Source organism: Grampus griseus (genome assembly GCF_964374135.1).
Source record: "Grampus griseus genome assembly, chromosome: 12".
Classification (NCBI taxonomy): Eukaryota; Metazoa; Chordata; class Mammalia; order Artiodactyla; family Delphinidae; genus Grampus; species Grampus griseus.
The window spans coordinates 31,653,790-31,669,290 of NC_139006.1; the positions used below are offsets into that span (position 1 = coordinate 31,653,790).

The following is a 15,501-nucleotide window of genomic DNA, read 5'->3' on the forward strand; positions in this document are numbered from 1 at the left end:
CATGAAAACAGTTTTCCCCAACAGCAGATCATCTCCCCAGACGGAAATTAATACTTCATGATTATTTTCATTGTTAACTTTGTTCCTAAAAAGTGACAGCAAATGATACACTCAGTATCAAAGAAAGGTAAATAACAACAATTAGTTTAAATAAACTTCTTCACTCAAGGGGTGCCGATTTTTACTTTAGTTGATTTTTTTTCTATTCTCAAAATACATTTTCAATATAAAATTCAAATCTGCATAAATGATCATATTGGAATACCATACTCCAATACCATATTTTGATATTTTTATCAAATATCAAAGGAAGAAAGGCCAAAGGAAGAAAAACTGGGGAACAAAAAATTTTATGGTAAGAAACTGAGCTCGTATGGACACGGAAGCTCTGCCAGCTTTGGAGGGAGGGTCGCAGTGGGACAGCAGCTGGGACCCGGAGTTGGGAAAGGAGACTGGAGAGGTAAGCTGATTCCAACTCTCCTTCCTGAGGGCTGCTTTCCTCCTTTGGGTTCCCATATCTTTACCCTCGTTGTCACCAATTCATCCTGACTTGGGTATACTTACCCCTTATTAGACTCTGGCATGGTTAGAAAAATTCCCTGAAATTTTTCTTTAAGAATCTATGACAGGATAGTTTTTCAAAATTTATTTACTAAAAACTGAAGAAAGGAGGGGGAAAGAAAATGAAATGATTAAAGAAAAAAACAAAAACAGGAAATTTGTAATGCATAAGTATGTGACCAATAGTGACTTCATAATGCAGTTTAACTGGCATAAATTAACAATGCTAGAAATCGTTATCTTGTTCACTTGATCTCAAAACACTCTTTTGTTTAACTGACTTTTCTCTCCATTTAAAGACAAGCACCTTATTCTCAATTCTGCCCCCCTCTTAAAACTTGTCCTTATTTCAAACACTATACTATCTCTTAGTGGAGTGTTTTTCAAAAATTTTTTAACTTCCACTCATATCAAGAAATACAATTTATATCTCCACCCAACACACACATAAATCATATATGCAACAAAAACAAATTTCATGAAAGTCTCATTATGCGTGACATGCTCTGATGTATTTTCTATTCCATTCTTTCACATGCTGATAGTGACCTACCAAACTGGCTTCATAACCCTCTACTGGGTGGTGCGAGCGGCTGGAAAGCTAAGCAAAGCCTGCAGAGTCCCAGCGCAGTCTATTTAAATAGTGCTCGTACAGACACAGAAGCTTGTTTCCACATCAGACACAATAATGCTCCTTTCCCAGTTTCTCAACTCCGCCCACTTTGGGAGAATTCTTAGAACCTGCTGGTTGGCTCTGATACAGTAAGGACTATGACATACCGGGGGTGGGAGGTGTGTGAGAATAACAGAGTCACAGTCACCGCATCAACTCCCGTAAGTACTGACAGAAGTTAATCCAAGTTCCAGCTGCTTACAAGCCGGGGAAGCAGAGAGAAGGGAGCAGTACCTGCTGGTCTGGGGCCAGAGGAGGGGAAGTTGAGGCTCAAGAATCCGGAACGAAGAAGATACCTTTCCTCTATCGCTCACTTCTAGCGCCAGGAAGAGGTAGCAAAACGGCAGGTAATGTGTATGTTTTGAGTGACACACCTGGTTCTCTTGAATGAACAAATGAATGAACGGTTAAATCAATATTCATAGCTCTAAGCCAGTATTTCTTTTTTAAAATTCATACTGGTATAAAAATTGCCCCCCCCATTTTGCTTGGATCATTTGGAATCTGTGTTATTTTGTGTACATGAATTATGCAGAGTCTTGAATGGAAGAGTTGCTTACAGGTGACAAACTTGGGGGCCTAATTAGGAACTCCTATGAGAACCTTACGAAAGGGAGACTTAGATTCGTTAACAAGCACTGAAATTAATTCCAAAGACAACTTATGAGGTAATCAGTTGGTTTTTCCTCCCTGAATTTCCTTTCAGAAAAAAATCAGCTCCTTAATGCCTTTAGAGCTCTGGGTGCCCATCGGCATTTGCTGCACAGCAGCTGCCTCGATACAAACAACTCTGACTCCGCAGATTGCTGGCTGGTCCTGGGAGAGATGCTGCTATTTGTCAAGTGTGACATTAGGGTGAAGTTTGAGGACAGGGGATTACAATCAGGTATCTTTACTCAAGACTTTCAAATGTGACTACAATTAGAAAACACAAGGCCTTTCACAGGATTTTACAGAGGGACTTCCTCACATTCATCAAGTAAAGTAACTTGAATTTTGATACTTTGGCCTTTGTTTCCACCACCTTTTGTTCCTGTCTCTGTTATAGCATGTACTCTTGTTGTCTTCACACTGACTATGAACAAGTCTTCACTCTTTCACTAAATCCAGTTCAGAGCAAGGATGTGTCTGTCACCTTATTCTTCTTTGTATTCCTAAAACCTAGACGGTACCTGGAGTTGAGAATGTGTCCAATACCCAGTACATAAGCAAATAAGAAGAGGGTAAGAGGGATGTGAGCTTTGCTCTAGGATGGGGGGTAGTGGGGACGGCGGAAGCAGGGCAGGAGAAGCCAGAGGAATTGCAGGCCATCCCAGGAAACGAAGGAGATGACATTCAGAGTAGCAAGCTTCAACCCAACAGGGCTCCTGGCCACTTACTTCCTGAGAAGGAAGCTTACCTTTATAGCAAGGCTTCCCAATCCTTAAGGTGCAGATAAATCACCTAGGAATCTTGTTAAAATGAAGCTTCTGACTCAGGAAGTCTGAGTCAGAACCCTACAGTCTGATTTTCTAACAAGGCTCCCAAGGGTTCCAAATGCTGCTGGTTCAGTTTAGACACACCTCAAGTAACAAGGCAGCCTCAGGACCTGCGCTCTAAGTGTCTAACTCACGGGTTCAGTTGGGGTCCTGGGAAGAAGTAGACAGGAAATGCAAACAGTTTAATTGAGGACCCTTGACTAAGATGTGAGTAGCATTAGGGGACACCAGCAAGAGAAAATTAAGGACCTTAAGACTTGCAACTGGGAGGATGAGCCATCACTAGCCCCAAACCAAAAGGTGCAAAGGGAGGGAGAGGTTACCAGAATCAAAGAACTTTGAAGCTGGAACAGGAACTGTAGGACAGGGTCATGAAAAGAGCTGTGTTCTTGGGTATCTTGGGTAGAGGAGCAAAGGCATTTCCTAGGGCGGAAGAGGGAGAATAAATATCTGTCTCCCTCCCTTCGCAGCTTCTGATCCCCTCCCATGCCTCCCATTGGCCAGATGCAATTGGGACCTAGGGGACAAGGAGGCCTTGTTGATAAGCCCCCTAGAGCAACCCAGAGCACAGAAAGGAGAGTGGACTGGACAGCACAGGGAGCTAGCCAGCATAGGAACTCCAACCAATTTAGCAATTTACTATTTCCTGTGGTTAAAAGTAAATACTCTTAAAACACAAAGAGTCTGGACTTGTCTAAGGGAGCTACATGAAAAAAGACTGCACCAGTCTGTGTTGATTCCTTAGGCAATCTTTAGGAGGAGAAGACTCTCAAGGGGCTTGTTAAGTAGGGGCAGCTTTAGAGATAAAAGAAAAACAAGCTGACTGCCTGAGGCAAGGGCAGAAAGGAAGTGCTGGGAAGCCATTAAAAGACCAGCCCAGGAAGTGAAGAATAGAGTGGCCCCAGGATCTCTTAGAGAAACAGGACCAGCAGGTTGGCGCTGGGGGCAGGAAAGCAGAGAGCCTTCGCTTAGCTCTCAGAGGCACTTTGCCTAAAAATTTCCAACTCCTTTTTAAAATGTAGATGCAATATCATTGGTTGAATTCCAAGATTTGGAGAAGAAAGCAGACCCAAGGAAAGCTGGAAAGAGTAAGCATCATAAATGCTAGCTCCTAAAAAATTCCAACCAGAAGTCTGTTAGAGACATATGATTAAAATTGTATGTGTATGTATATATACATGTATTCTCACACACAGAGAGACACACACAGGCTTCCTCATTAGAGCTTTAATCAAGGCTCTTAGGAAAACACAAAAAAAGTGGGAAAATCAACATCCTCATATTTAGACTTTCAACATGCTAAAAGCCAGCATCTTTCACCCTAAAAGATAGTGTCACCTCATCACCCCTGAGGGATGTGCCATGCTCCTGGTCAGTGCTAAGCAGAGCAGTCCTTCCCAAGTCTGCAGGGCATTCAGAAATGGCTGCACTCCCAATGAAGTGAGAACACAGTCTGGATCTTGACTGAGGGAGATTTGGTTGCCTTTTGCCAGGATGATATGATACACTTTTTTTTTTTAATTTATTTATTATTTTTTGGCTGCGTTGGGTCTTCATCACTGCACGCAGGCTTTCTCCAGTTGCGGTGAGCAGGGGCTACTCTTCATTGTGGTGCACAGGCTTCTCACTGCAGTGGCTTCTCTGGTTGCGGAGCACGGGCTCTAGGCACGCAGGCTTCAGTAGTTGTGGCTCGCAGGCTCTAGCGCACAGGCTCAGTAGTTGTGGCACACGGACTTAGTTGCTCCGCAGCATGTGGGATCCTCCCAGACCAGGGCTCAAACCCGTGTCCCCTGCATTGGCAGGTGGATTCTTAACCACTGCGCCACCAGGGAAGCCTGATGATATGATATACTTTTGACTGATGTGTTCCCTCTTCACCACCTCCGCCCCCTTCCCTAAACCCATATTCCAAGAGATTTGGCTGGGGCAGGGCTCATTCACCACTTGCCCCAGAGGGAATTGTCAGGAGGAAAAAGAAAGAAAAGAAAACGCAATAAACAAAGATTCCAAGTTCTTGGCTCTAGTTCAAATGAGAGACAAAAATAATTTTGAAAAGAGATATGAACTGGCAGGAGAAGTTTTTTGTTTGTTGTTGTTCTTTTGTTTTGTTTTTTCTTTATTTTTTAAACCACCCCACTCTAAACTGGGACGAAGGGAAAATTTAGAGAGGAAAAAGAGCATGATAAGCAATTAGCGGCTGTGCATTCAGTATCCCATCCCCAGAATAAAGCCCCGATGTACCAGGTGGGAGTTGGGGTCATCACAGTTTTCTCTCCAAATTTGGGGAGGCTCTGGGAGGACACATGCTTCCTACCATTAAAGGCAGCGGCAGAGACATCCCCTGGGACAAGGGCAAGAAGAATTGGGATAGAGGATCCTGGTGGGCTAAGTCACATGGGGTCAGGAGTTCCCTGCCTTGCCTATGGGTACTGATTTTAGCTGAGAGACAGAAAGAGAAGGAGATTGATTGATTCTATGTCTAACAGACACTCCTGGCTTGAGGTAAGAGTCCTGATAGCAGGGGCTGCCTAGCAGATAGCCAGGTGGGAGCCACGCCTGTGCCCACGGATCCATGTCTGCATCCCAGAAGCACTGCCCCCAACTCCACTAGGGTCAAGGGGTCAGCTCTGGGCTCCAAGAAGTCAGGGGAGGGGAGGCTGAGTCCAGAACCCAAGTCCCTGACGGCCTCTATAGAGGCACTCCTTATAGCACCAGTAGGGAGGGGAACAAGGAGGATGGAGGGGAAAGATCCTGAATATTCCTGAATCTTAACCGGAAGCAAGTTACTCCAAAATTGGATGTGGCTGACTGGCTGTGGCTGTGACTAGATTAATTTTTCCTGCTATCTGTCAAAAATAGGGGATTCGAGTTAGAATACAAATTTTGTTGCCAAAATAAAGAAAATTATATTCTGTGACTGTGAAATTGATGTGCATTACAAGTGACTGATTTTTCTCAGCCTCACTGCTTAAATGTTGTATGTGAATATTCAGTCAAGGTCAAATTCTATCCAGAAAAAGCACCCCCATGGTCTCACTTGGGCCAACAATGGAGAAGCAGATTCTTGTTGGCCATCTGGCCTTCATCTTAATCTCACCTGAGATTAACTCTGATTTAGAGCTGGGATGGTCTCATAGGTCCAGTCCATGCTCTGTAAGTGGCAGCCCTGCCTGGAAGCACCTGTCTCTCCAGGTACCTGGTCCTGCCTGAGGGGTGACATGCACAGCCAAGTCCCGCTAACACATGTCACGTGGCTGCCAGCTCCCCTGATCACAGGCAGGGTCTGACTCTTCTGCTTGCCTCTCCTTCCCAACGTCTTACTGCAGCCTTGTATTCCCCCTGCAGTTTCCCAAACTATCCCAGTTCCTAAGGATCTCTTTTACGTAAGCTAGGGGCTCTGGAGTTCCCTGACAGTGACATTTTGGGTTCTCTTCTATTTACTTTTGTAGTGGGATGGTTGCATTTCTGCCAGAGGGTTGTTAGAAAGACACACATTGGCCAGAGTAATTGTGAAGCAATAAAGAAATGTCCGAGGCCTGCTCGAGTCTTGACAAATGGATTTTCATCATTAACTAAACATCTTTCCTGATAAGGAGGAAGATGATGTTTCCCTTCTTCTCTCACAACAGCGCCCCTAAACACACACACACACACACACACACACACACACACACAACAAGTTCGCACCCATGCAAGCAACAAAATTTACATATTACTGGGGAAGAGGGATAGATACTATCTCTTCCTTCAAGAGAGTCAGTCAGAAAGGACGTAAAAATGGTCAGAGTAGCCTGGGAGCCCCGAGGAGAAGTGGCCTGCCTGCATTGTTCAAAGTCCTGCAGCTACTTCCAGCAAAACCTCAGAGTTCTTCTACGACCTCCAGACTGAAAAACACAGACAGGTAACAAATTGTGCCGCTCACTCAGCACTGTGTGGGAGGGAGTTCCCAGGCCTCTCAGGCAAACAACGTTTGGTTCACATTCCCACCCTGCCACGTACCAGCTGTACAAACGTGGGGAAGACGCCTGGCCTCCTCGTGCCTCAGTTTCCATATCTGTAAACTGAGGATAACCACCTCTGCATGGAGTCTTCGTGAAGATGAATGAAGCCGCATTTGTAAAATGCCTGCACACACTCTAATTCCACTCCTACCATGGTCACCAAAACCTACGGAATTGTAGCGGTAGATGTTTTGATAGTTCAGGCACTTCGATGCTTTGGAAATTACACTACTTCTTGAAAAAGTTTGAGATGGGTTTGTCTCATGTTGATGTCTGATTTCTTCTGTTTCACAGATTAGAAAGCAGTTTTTTTTGTTTTTTTTTTTGTTTTCTGCGGTACGTGGGCCTCTCACTGTTGTGGCCTCTCCCATTGCAGAGCACAGGCTCCGGACACGCAGGCTCAGCGGCCAAGGCTCACGGGCCCAGCCGCTCCGCGGCATGTGGGATCTTCCCGGACCGGGGCACGAACCCGTGTCCCCTGCATCGGCAGGCGGACTCTCAACCACTGCGCCACCAGGGAAGCCCTGAAAGCAGTTTTTGAAGGGACTGTAACTTCTTACTGGTAAGGGATCTCCACAGACTTGCCTAATTCAAAAGGAGACTGTGCTTTAGGGTTTTTGTTTTGTCAGAAGGAGAAGGAGGAAGAGCAGAAGCAGAAGCAACAGCAGCAGAAACCAGAGATGGATCAAGTGGTAAATCCTGTAATATTTTAACTGAACGATACTGAACATTCATAGCTACTGAATAATTTGAGGCTGTCAAAAGAATGAAAGACGACTGATGCATACTATGTTATTATATAAAAGAATCTTTTGAAGTACATGTAGGCTCTGCTGGCCTCCATGATAATTATATTGCTATAATACAAAGCACTCTGTCTGGACTAGCCCTACTGCGCCTGTGGATGCCCAACACCAGCGCTGAAGGTGCCTGGTCAACCACCAGGCTCCCGAAACTGCCTCAGCAGGCGGCACTGACATGTGGTTCCTGTCTCCTTATCTCCAGGACTCCTTTTGAAGTTTATGGAAGCACTGTTTGGAATTAGCACCACAACTCATGGAACAGGAAGAAAAACAGGGTGAAAACATCTATATTATCACCTACTTATTCCAGGAGTTTCAGATAGTCAAACACCACTTCAGTACACAAATAACTGAAGTACTGTGCCTTCTGTCTTTTTAAGCAAAATAATGGACGTTTCACGTCCCAACTAGTGATTTTTGTGACGTACCAAGCTGCATTCTTGGAAAGTCTAAAACAGAGATCTGCATTTTTAGCAGGAGATATCCTTTACATATCTGGCCCCAATTTTACTACGTATTTTCATAAGAGAAAGAAAAAAGTTGAAGTCTTCATGTTCATTTGCTTAACTACATCTAACAAACAGAAAGTAACACAGACCTTCAAAGCTAACAGAGACAAGACCTGTTTACTCTGCTCACTTACAAACCCTGAGTTTGTTTGGGACCTGAGCTCTGTAAGCCTATCATTTATTCATCACTCAAGACTCCTAGCAATGAATGTCCATCTCATCAGTGCTCACATTGGTCAAATACTCCTCTCAATAGTTTTTTCCCCTTAAATAATCCACAGGCTTCTCTATCACTATGAAACAATTCCCTTTTTCTCAAAGCCTCCTTCCTTCTGTTTAGACAAGCACTTGGGGGCAATTGTTGGTGCAATCTTCTCTCTGTCAGTGGTCTTACTGCCACGTCCCACGAGGCCTTCAGAGAGAGCTGAAAGGCTTTTGCACTCTGGCAAGAAGGCGGTAAATTGCCTTCCCCCCTGTCTTTCATGTAACAATACTGCACATCTTGACTAAGCTGCCTTCAATCTCTGCTTCTGGAAAATTTCCAGGCAGGGTCTGTGTTTACGTCAGCAAGACTGATTCAAAACAACATCTCTGGGGTTTTAAACAGGCTTTGAAACACAGTCCTACACTCAACTGGGGTCAGTAGGAGGCCTTCCAGTAAATCTGTTATTTCACTTTATCATTCTACTTATTGCAGAGGGGCACTGATTTCCTTTTAGCTCATCTTATAAGCTATTTTGTTATTTTTCATAAAATTTCTGCCAGAATCTTGGCTATTAGAGCCTTGCATTATTATGCCCACTGTCTTCAGAATTCCTTATCTGTAGAGATTCTGCCTGTTTGGGTAAGCTAAGTGTTGTTGTTCTGTTTTCCATCTGTTTTGTTTTTTTTTTTAACTTTAGGATCATAAAATGAAGTCCTTCAGAGTCATATCTTGTTAAATTTGCCTTTGATTAGCACAGCTGCTCTGCAATTAATCCCTGGGCTTAGAGTTTAACAAGGGCCTTACAAAACTTGTAAAAGATGGGACGTGTACAGAGGGGTCAGGGCAGGGGGTTTGTGATTATTTGCAGAACTACAGGGGCTATCACAATGAAACTGTAGAATGTGAAACTGAAAACAATTTCTAAATATGCAAATTCCTTATTACTTGCAAGATTTAAAGTTAAAGACTTCTTATTTAGCAGTAAGTGTGAAATTATTTTCACAAACAAATGAGTACATCAAGCTATTGCCACAATCCTAGACATCGTGCCAGACATTTATCCCCTATCATGAACCTTGGTTTTTCTTACCACCCCCTGAAATCTGTGATTAAAAAAAAAAAAATTTCCCCACACTATACCCAAAAAAACAATATTGCATTTCGGTAGGCTTTCTTACTACACTCTCATCTAAAAAGAAGGCTCACTGAGGCCAAAGTAGACTTTACCTTTGATTACAAAATACACTAGTAAAACAATTTAAAAACAACAAAGAAACTATAAACACACTTGCAAAATATAAAAATGATGCTACTTAACTAAAAAAAAAAGAACACAGTAAAGCAAATGATTCTAATCCAATTTAAAGGAAATGAATTTCAAATAAGCAACAAAACTATCCTTCCTGATACTTGCACTTCCCTCTAAAAGACAATACAAAGGACAAAAAAAGGAATAAAAAGAAAATAAAAGACCAGCAAGGACCCTTGACAAAGTGGCTGTACGGATAACAATGATCTAACAATTAAACATGAAACAAGGTGAACAGATATTATGGAAGTCTTTCTGGGAAGAGCATGCACTTGTGTTTACTGAAGTAGACCCTCTGCTTGCGATTAATCAGAGGAATTTTTGGCTTCGAGTGTACACTCTATAACTCAGGCACCAATGTCTCGAAGAAGGTGCATAAGAGAGGAGCAGGCAGAGGCCAGGAAAAGATCAGAAGAAATGGACGGCGGCAGATCACACAAATCCCCAGGCCAAATGAGGGCAGGCACATGATGAGAACGCCTTCCTACCCACATGTCTTCTCTCGGACCAGGGCAAGGAACACAGCCATTTCTGGTTGGTGCCCTTTGTCCCAGCACTGAACACAAGAGGAAAGGCTGGTAGCCCCACCAAAGAAATATTTTAATGCCATTAAAGAGTGGAAGAGCTTGCTTGAGTAATGGAGTCTACCTCAGTTGATGTTTCTAAAATTAGATAATCATCTGGAAAGATTAGATGAGATAGTTGAAAGGCTCCTGCTCAAAAACAGGAACTGGAATCAAAACATCTCTAAGCCATTCCTTTTTATGCATCTATTAAGATCCCATTTTAACTAGCCTTCCCAAATTAGTAACAAGGCTTATCTACTTGCCTTCTATATTTGAGCTTTAGAAACTTACATTCATACCACAACAAAACTTTTGAAAGGTTAAAAAGTAACAGTTTACTGGCACTTAACGTTATGTACCAATAACCTACTAATAAAACTGTGAGCCCCACCCATGCATTCACCTAAAAATGGATTTAAAACAAACAAAAAAAAGCTACCGGCAAGCTTTGCTTTCTCCTTTCCTCTTTTAAGTAAAAGGAAGAACCAGTCTGCAGAAAGAAGTCTGTGGCCCAAATTATTGGTTTAGGAAACTTACCTTTCAGCAGGTTGAAAGTCTCATGGATGATATTCTTAAGGGAGAAGCACAAGACCTCTCTGTGGCCCGGTGTCCTCATGGCCCAGAGGTGGGGATGCCACCCTCCAGTCCACTTGCACCCTCACACCTGCAGAGCTCCACCTCCACCTCGGAGCAGGACCTCACCAGCTGCCTCCAGCCCTGCAGGGCCAGAGAAACAAAGGGCAGGGGAGCTTCTCATCTGAGTGGAGAACAATTCCCACCGCATGGCAGCCGTTTAAAGAGGTGGTGTCTGCAGGACGAAGGCTGCCTCAGAGCCTTCCTGTTTGTGTCCCAGCTCAAATTTTCATCCATTTCCTAAGGAAGACTGCAAAGAGTAATCAGCGCTGAGAAGGCTGAGGTTTATGAAAACCCATGCGGGGTGCAAGGGCAATTTTTAGAAACACTTTTACCCTTTCCTTCTTTCCTCCACTAAGTAGATATGAGGCTTTATTAAAAGTACTTTTAAAGTCAAAAGCAAAAGCTGTATATGTTGTGATCTGGTAAAAGTATTTCTACTCCTGAAAGATTTTTCACCTGAAATGTAGAAAGGAAAAAATTTGTCGCTGATTAATCCAATATGTATCAAGTAATTAATAATGCAGAGGAAAACCATGCAACTTTTGGTCAGAAAGCAAGGGTCTGAGTCGAAAAAACCTTTACCATTTACTAGCTTTAAATAAAGAAATGCACTCAATCCCTCTGGGCCTCAGTTTCTTTGTCCGAATAAATGAGACTAATAACGTGTGCTTTACATGTCTATTTGTGAGAACTGCATAAGATGACTGGAAGAGACCCCATACTTGGCCCCAGAAGGTCAGAGCACGCTGTCATTACATCAAGGTATCCAATTTCCCTGTGGCCATTACATAATATGAGAAATTGGTAGCTGGCAAACGAAGAGCTAATACATCTCCTCACTTCTCTCCAAAATTATACTACATATGTATTTGTTTGCTTGTGTATTAGCTGACTTCCCCACTGGCACGCAGGTTGCCAGAGGGCCAAAGACCTCATTGGTAATGCCGATTTAACAATATCCCCAGTACCAAGAACAAGTCTTCACATTTATTAACATGCAATAAATATTTGTAAAGAAAATGAATAGATAAATGCATAATTTGAGGCAAAATCAAGCACAATGCTCTACAAACAGTAAGCCTGTAACAAATACTTATTAGTGAATGTACCACCACTTTTTTTTAATAGAAAAACATCCCAGTAAAAATGCAACGTGACAGAATTTTAAGACACATTGGAACCCTGAAAAACATTTGAGATAAATATGACTGTATGTTTTGTTAGATCACCTTGTTCAAATATATTATTAAGATGGTTAATGTACAAACTTATCTCATGGATATTAGGTACGCTATCCAATATGAATTAATTCGCTGAAAAAGTTTACCTTAGTTTGTACCTAAAATCCTTCCTCAGGCCTGTCTTTGTTCAAAGTGGAAACTCTCTTTTTGCTGTTGCCCTTTAAGTCCTAGCTTGGTGGCAATGGGATTGATAAGGATTCATTTATTTTTTTTTACGAGCATTACCCAGACAAGAAGGATAAAGATGTGTGGTTCCTTGTGGCTCTTATGATCCAACTACCAATGTTTAATATAACATAACAACATGCTGGGAGACAGGAGAGTCTCAGGGATCTGAAACAACAGATTTAGTTTTGAGCCTTCACATCATTGCCTGAATCCAGTTCAGGCCACTAGAGACTAAAAATCAATCCTCTGACGGCTGCTCATTAATATCTATTATGTGTAAAGAAGAAAGCAACTATAGTGGATATTTGTTCACTTTATAAAATTACGAAGAGAGGAAAGATCCTGAATCTTATAAGATCATGTGAAACATAATTCCCTCTTCTAAGGATTTCTCTTGCTTTGCTTGAGAAATAGGACCCTCCTTCCGCGTCTCTTCTCCTTTCCTCTCTGCCCTCTCTCGGCTCCTGCTTTATAGATAGGACAAGAGCTATTCCACTACATACAGATCTTTTCACAAGCGTTAAAAGTGCCATATAAAGATTTTAAGTTGCTCGCTCTGAATGAAGTCATTTTAGTTCCAAAATATGAGGAAGCATCTCATAAACATTGAACCTGAAAGTTCTACAGCTTTTGGCCAACGAAAAAGCATCTCTGAAGAACAGAGTGATGATCAAATAAAATCAGAATTTATTACCTTTAACAAGTATCTATTCTGTTTTTCTAAGTTCAGAATTTCAGACACTGACGATATTGTTCGCTACATCCCTCCTCCTCCTTCTCTCACACAGCTCCCCCAGCGCTAGAGGCATTTTTAACTGAGCAATTTAAGATTTTAAAGAAGGTTCGAAACCGATTTTTGATAGCTTCCAGCAGCAAGCCTTTCTCACCTTGCCGGTAGCCTCCAGCCTGACAAATACCAGTCTGCCTGGGGCTTGTGAGTTCAACCTTGAGGGTTATCAGATGCGCTTAAATGCCTCCGGAACAGGTACAGCTGACACTGGGGGAGGGGACCATCCTGTAGTCAAGCTGCTTCTTCATCCAATAAAGAACTTCTTTAAGAAGAGTTCTTCAAGAAGCTCTGACATCCTCCCCTGGGGCTGCTGGTGCACCCCACTAGCTATTTGCTATAAAATAGTTTTATTGCCCTAGTAACTAACAGACTTAGTCAAGATATCACTGTGTATTTGGTTAACAAATAAAAAGATAAGTTCAAATTACTGATTACAGGGTCCTGTTATGTTATTTCTATCATTATTTGAGATCACATATCTTATTTTAATAAACATTTATCTAATGCTACAGAAAACATAAAAATCAATCTTGTAAGGAACAATAATTTATAGGCATGAGTAAAAGGAGCAAATATCATAGAATACACTATCCCAAAGTCTATCATTACGAGGTATGTACACCGGAAGACAGAACAATAATGAATATTTCCTTTCTGCCATCTGTTGTTTTATAGGACAGCAGATTTCCTGTCAGCTGACTCAAATAAGTAAAACAAAGTCACATCGAAAGATTAATCTTATTGATAAGGATGTATTTTGATGGCAAGCTAGTTCTAAGAGGTTAGGGCTATTTCTTTTCCAAAATGAGAAACAAAGAAGATAATATCTTTTCCTCCTTTCCTCCCTCTCAACTGGATGTGGGCAAGGGCTCTGCTAAATGCTTTAAGAACATACAATGTGTAAGCACAGGGTTCCCATCCTCAATCAATTCATGAACTGGTAAGAGAGGTACAGAAATATCTAGTACAAGGTAGTGTGTAGTAAAAGAGAAAGGAAAACCTCAGATCACTCAGGTCAAGAGTGCAGGGCATGGGGACTTCCCTGGTCGCGCAGTGGTTAAGAATCCGCCTGCCAATGCAGGGCACACCAGTTCAAGCCCTGGTCCGGGAAGATGCCGCGGAGCAACTAAGCACTTGCACCACAACTACTGAGCCTGCACTCTAGAGCCCGAGAGCCACAACTACTGAGGCTGCGAGCCACAACTACTGAAGCCTGCACGCCTAGAGCCTGTGCTCCGCAACAAGAGAAGTCACAGCGATGAGAAGCCCATGCACCGCAACGAAGGGCAGCCCCCGCTCACCGCAACTACAGAAAGCCCATACGCAGCAACGAAGACCCAATGCAGCCAAAAATAAATAAATTTAAAAAAAAAAAGAAAGAAAAGAGTGCAGGGCATGAAGCGAGGACACAAGTTCAATGGCTTTGCCACTTCCAAGCTGTCTGATCTTCGAGAAACTTGTTAATCCCTCTAAGCCCTGCTTTTCTCATGGATAAGATAGAGATCATACTAGTACTGCCTCCTAGGGTCCTGATGAAAATTAAATGAATTTATGAATGCCCTTAACAGAATGACTGGATTTTGGAAGTTATCAATAAATAGCACTGATGCAGAAGAAAAAAATTAGAAGAAATACTTAAATTACCCTGGACATTCAAAGGAGAAAGAAAATTCCATCCATAAATAAAATAAGAGACAGAGGATTTTGCAGCTGAGAAACTGCTCTAGGAATAGGTTGAATGTACAGGCTGTCCTTGACTTATATCCCTTCAGTGTGAAAGATGATTGAGGAAAAGTACCTGGAAAGAAAAGGGGCCACAGCCCCCTTATCTCCCAGATGCCATGCCCCCCTCTTTTCTGGAATGCCTACCCATGGTCCTGTGTGCAGTCTCAGCCTGTGCCATCCAGGGCACAGTAAATGGTCTTGGAGCCTCTTCTCTCTCCCCCCAAAATTGCTTCTCTCTCAACAACAGATACTCTCAAAGACTACCTTAATGTCTAGGAGAAGACATCTAGAATATTCATAAAAACCGAAACTTCTGTTTCTGGCCATGATGCATTAACTGGGACTGGATCAGCCTTCGTGCCTAAACAGCTGGAAACTGGATAAAATACAGGGAAAACTATTTACAGATACTAGACAAAAAGAAGCCCAAGATGTGATCCCTGAGAGAAAGGGAACAACTTAGGTGAGTCTGATGGTTAACCCAGCTTGCAGAGCAGTGAGAGGAAACCCAAGAACCTGGGTCTCACTAAGTAAAGGGGACACAGAACAGAGTTCACAGAGGCAAAGGCAGATGGAATTTTATAGGAAAAGTACTAGACAGGAAGCATCTATACTGACAAAGAGCTCAAGAAATCCACACGGGGTATCCTTGAGTTTGTTGCTGAATATTAAGTTGCACGCGGGCCGGGTCAACTTCATAACACTGGGCAAAAACAAATGAGGATCTACAAGATAAAAGATCCCCAGATCTGGCAAAGGGCTGGGAGCCATGTGAGTTTTTACCAGCCAGAATAGACAGTCTTTGCTGAGCAACTGGGGCTTTAGGTCACAACCCC

At 42.6% G+C, this 15,501-nt stretch overlaps 1 protein-coding gene across 1 annotated transcript in view; it reads right to left on the reverse strand.

The window, feature by feature from the left end:
• Positions 1 to 15,501, reverse strand: part of ARHGAP28 (Rho GTPase activating protein 28) — a 149,339-nt gene that overhangs the window by 91,137 nt on the left and 42,701 nt on the right. The window lies entirely within an intron of this gene.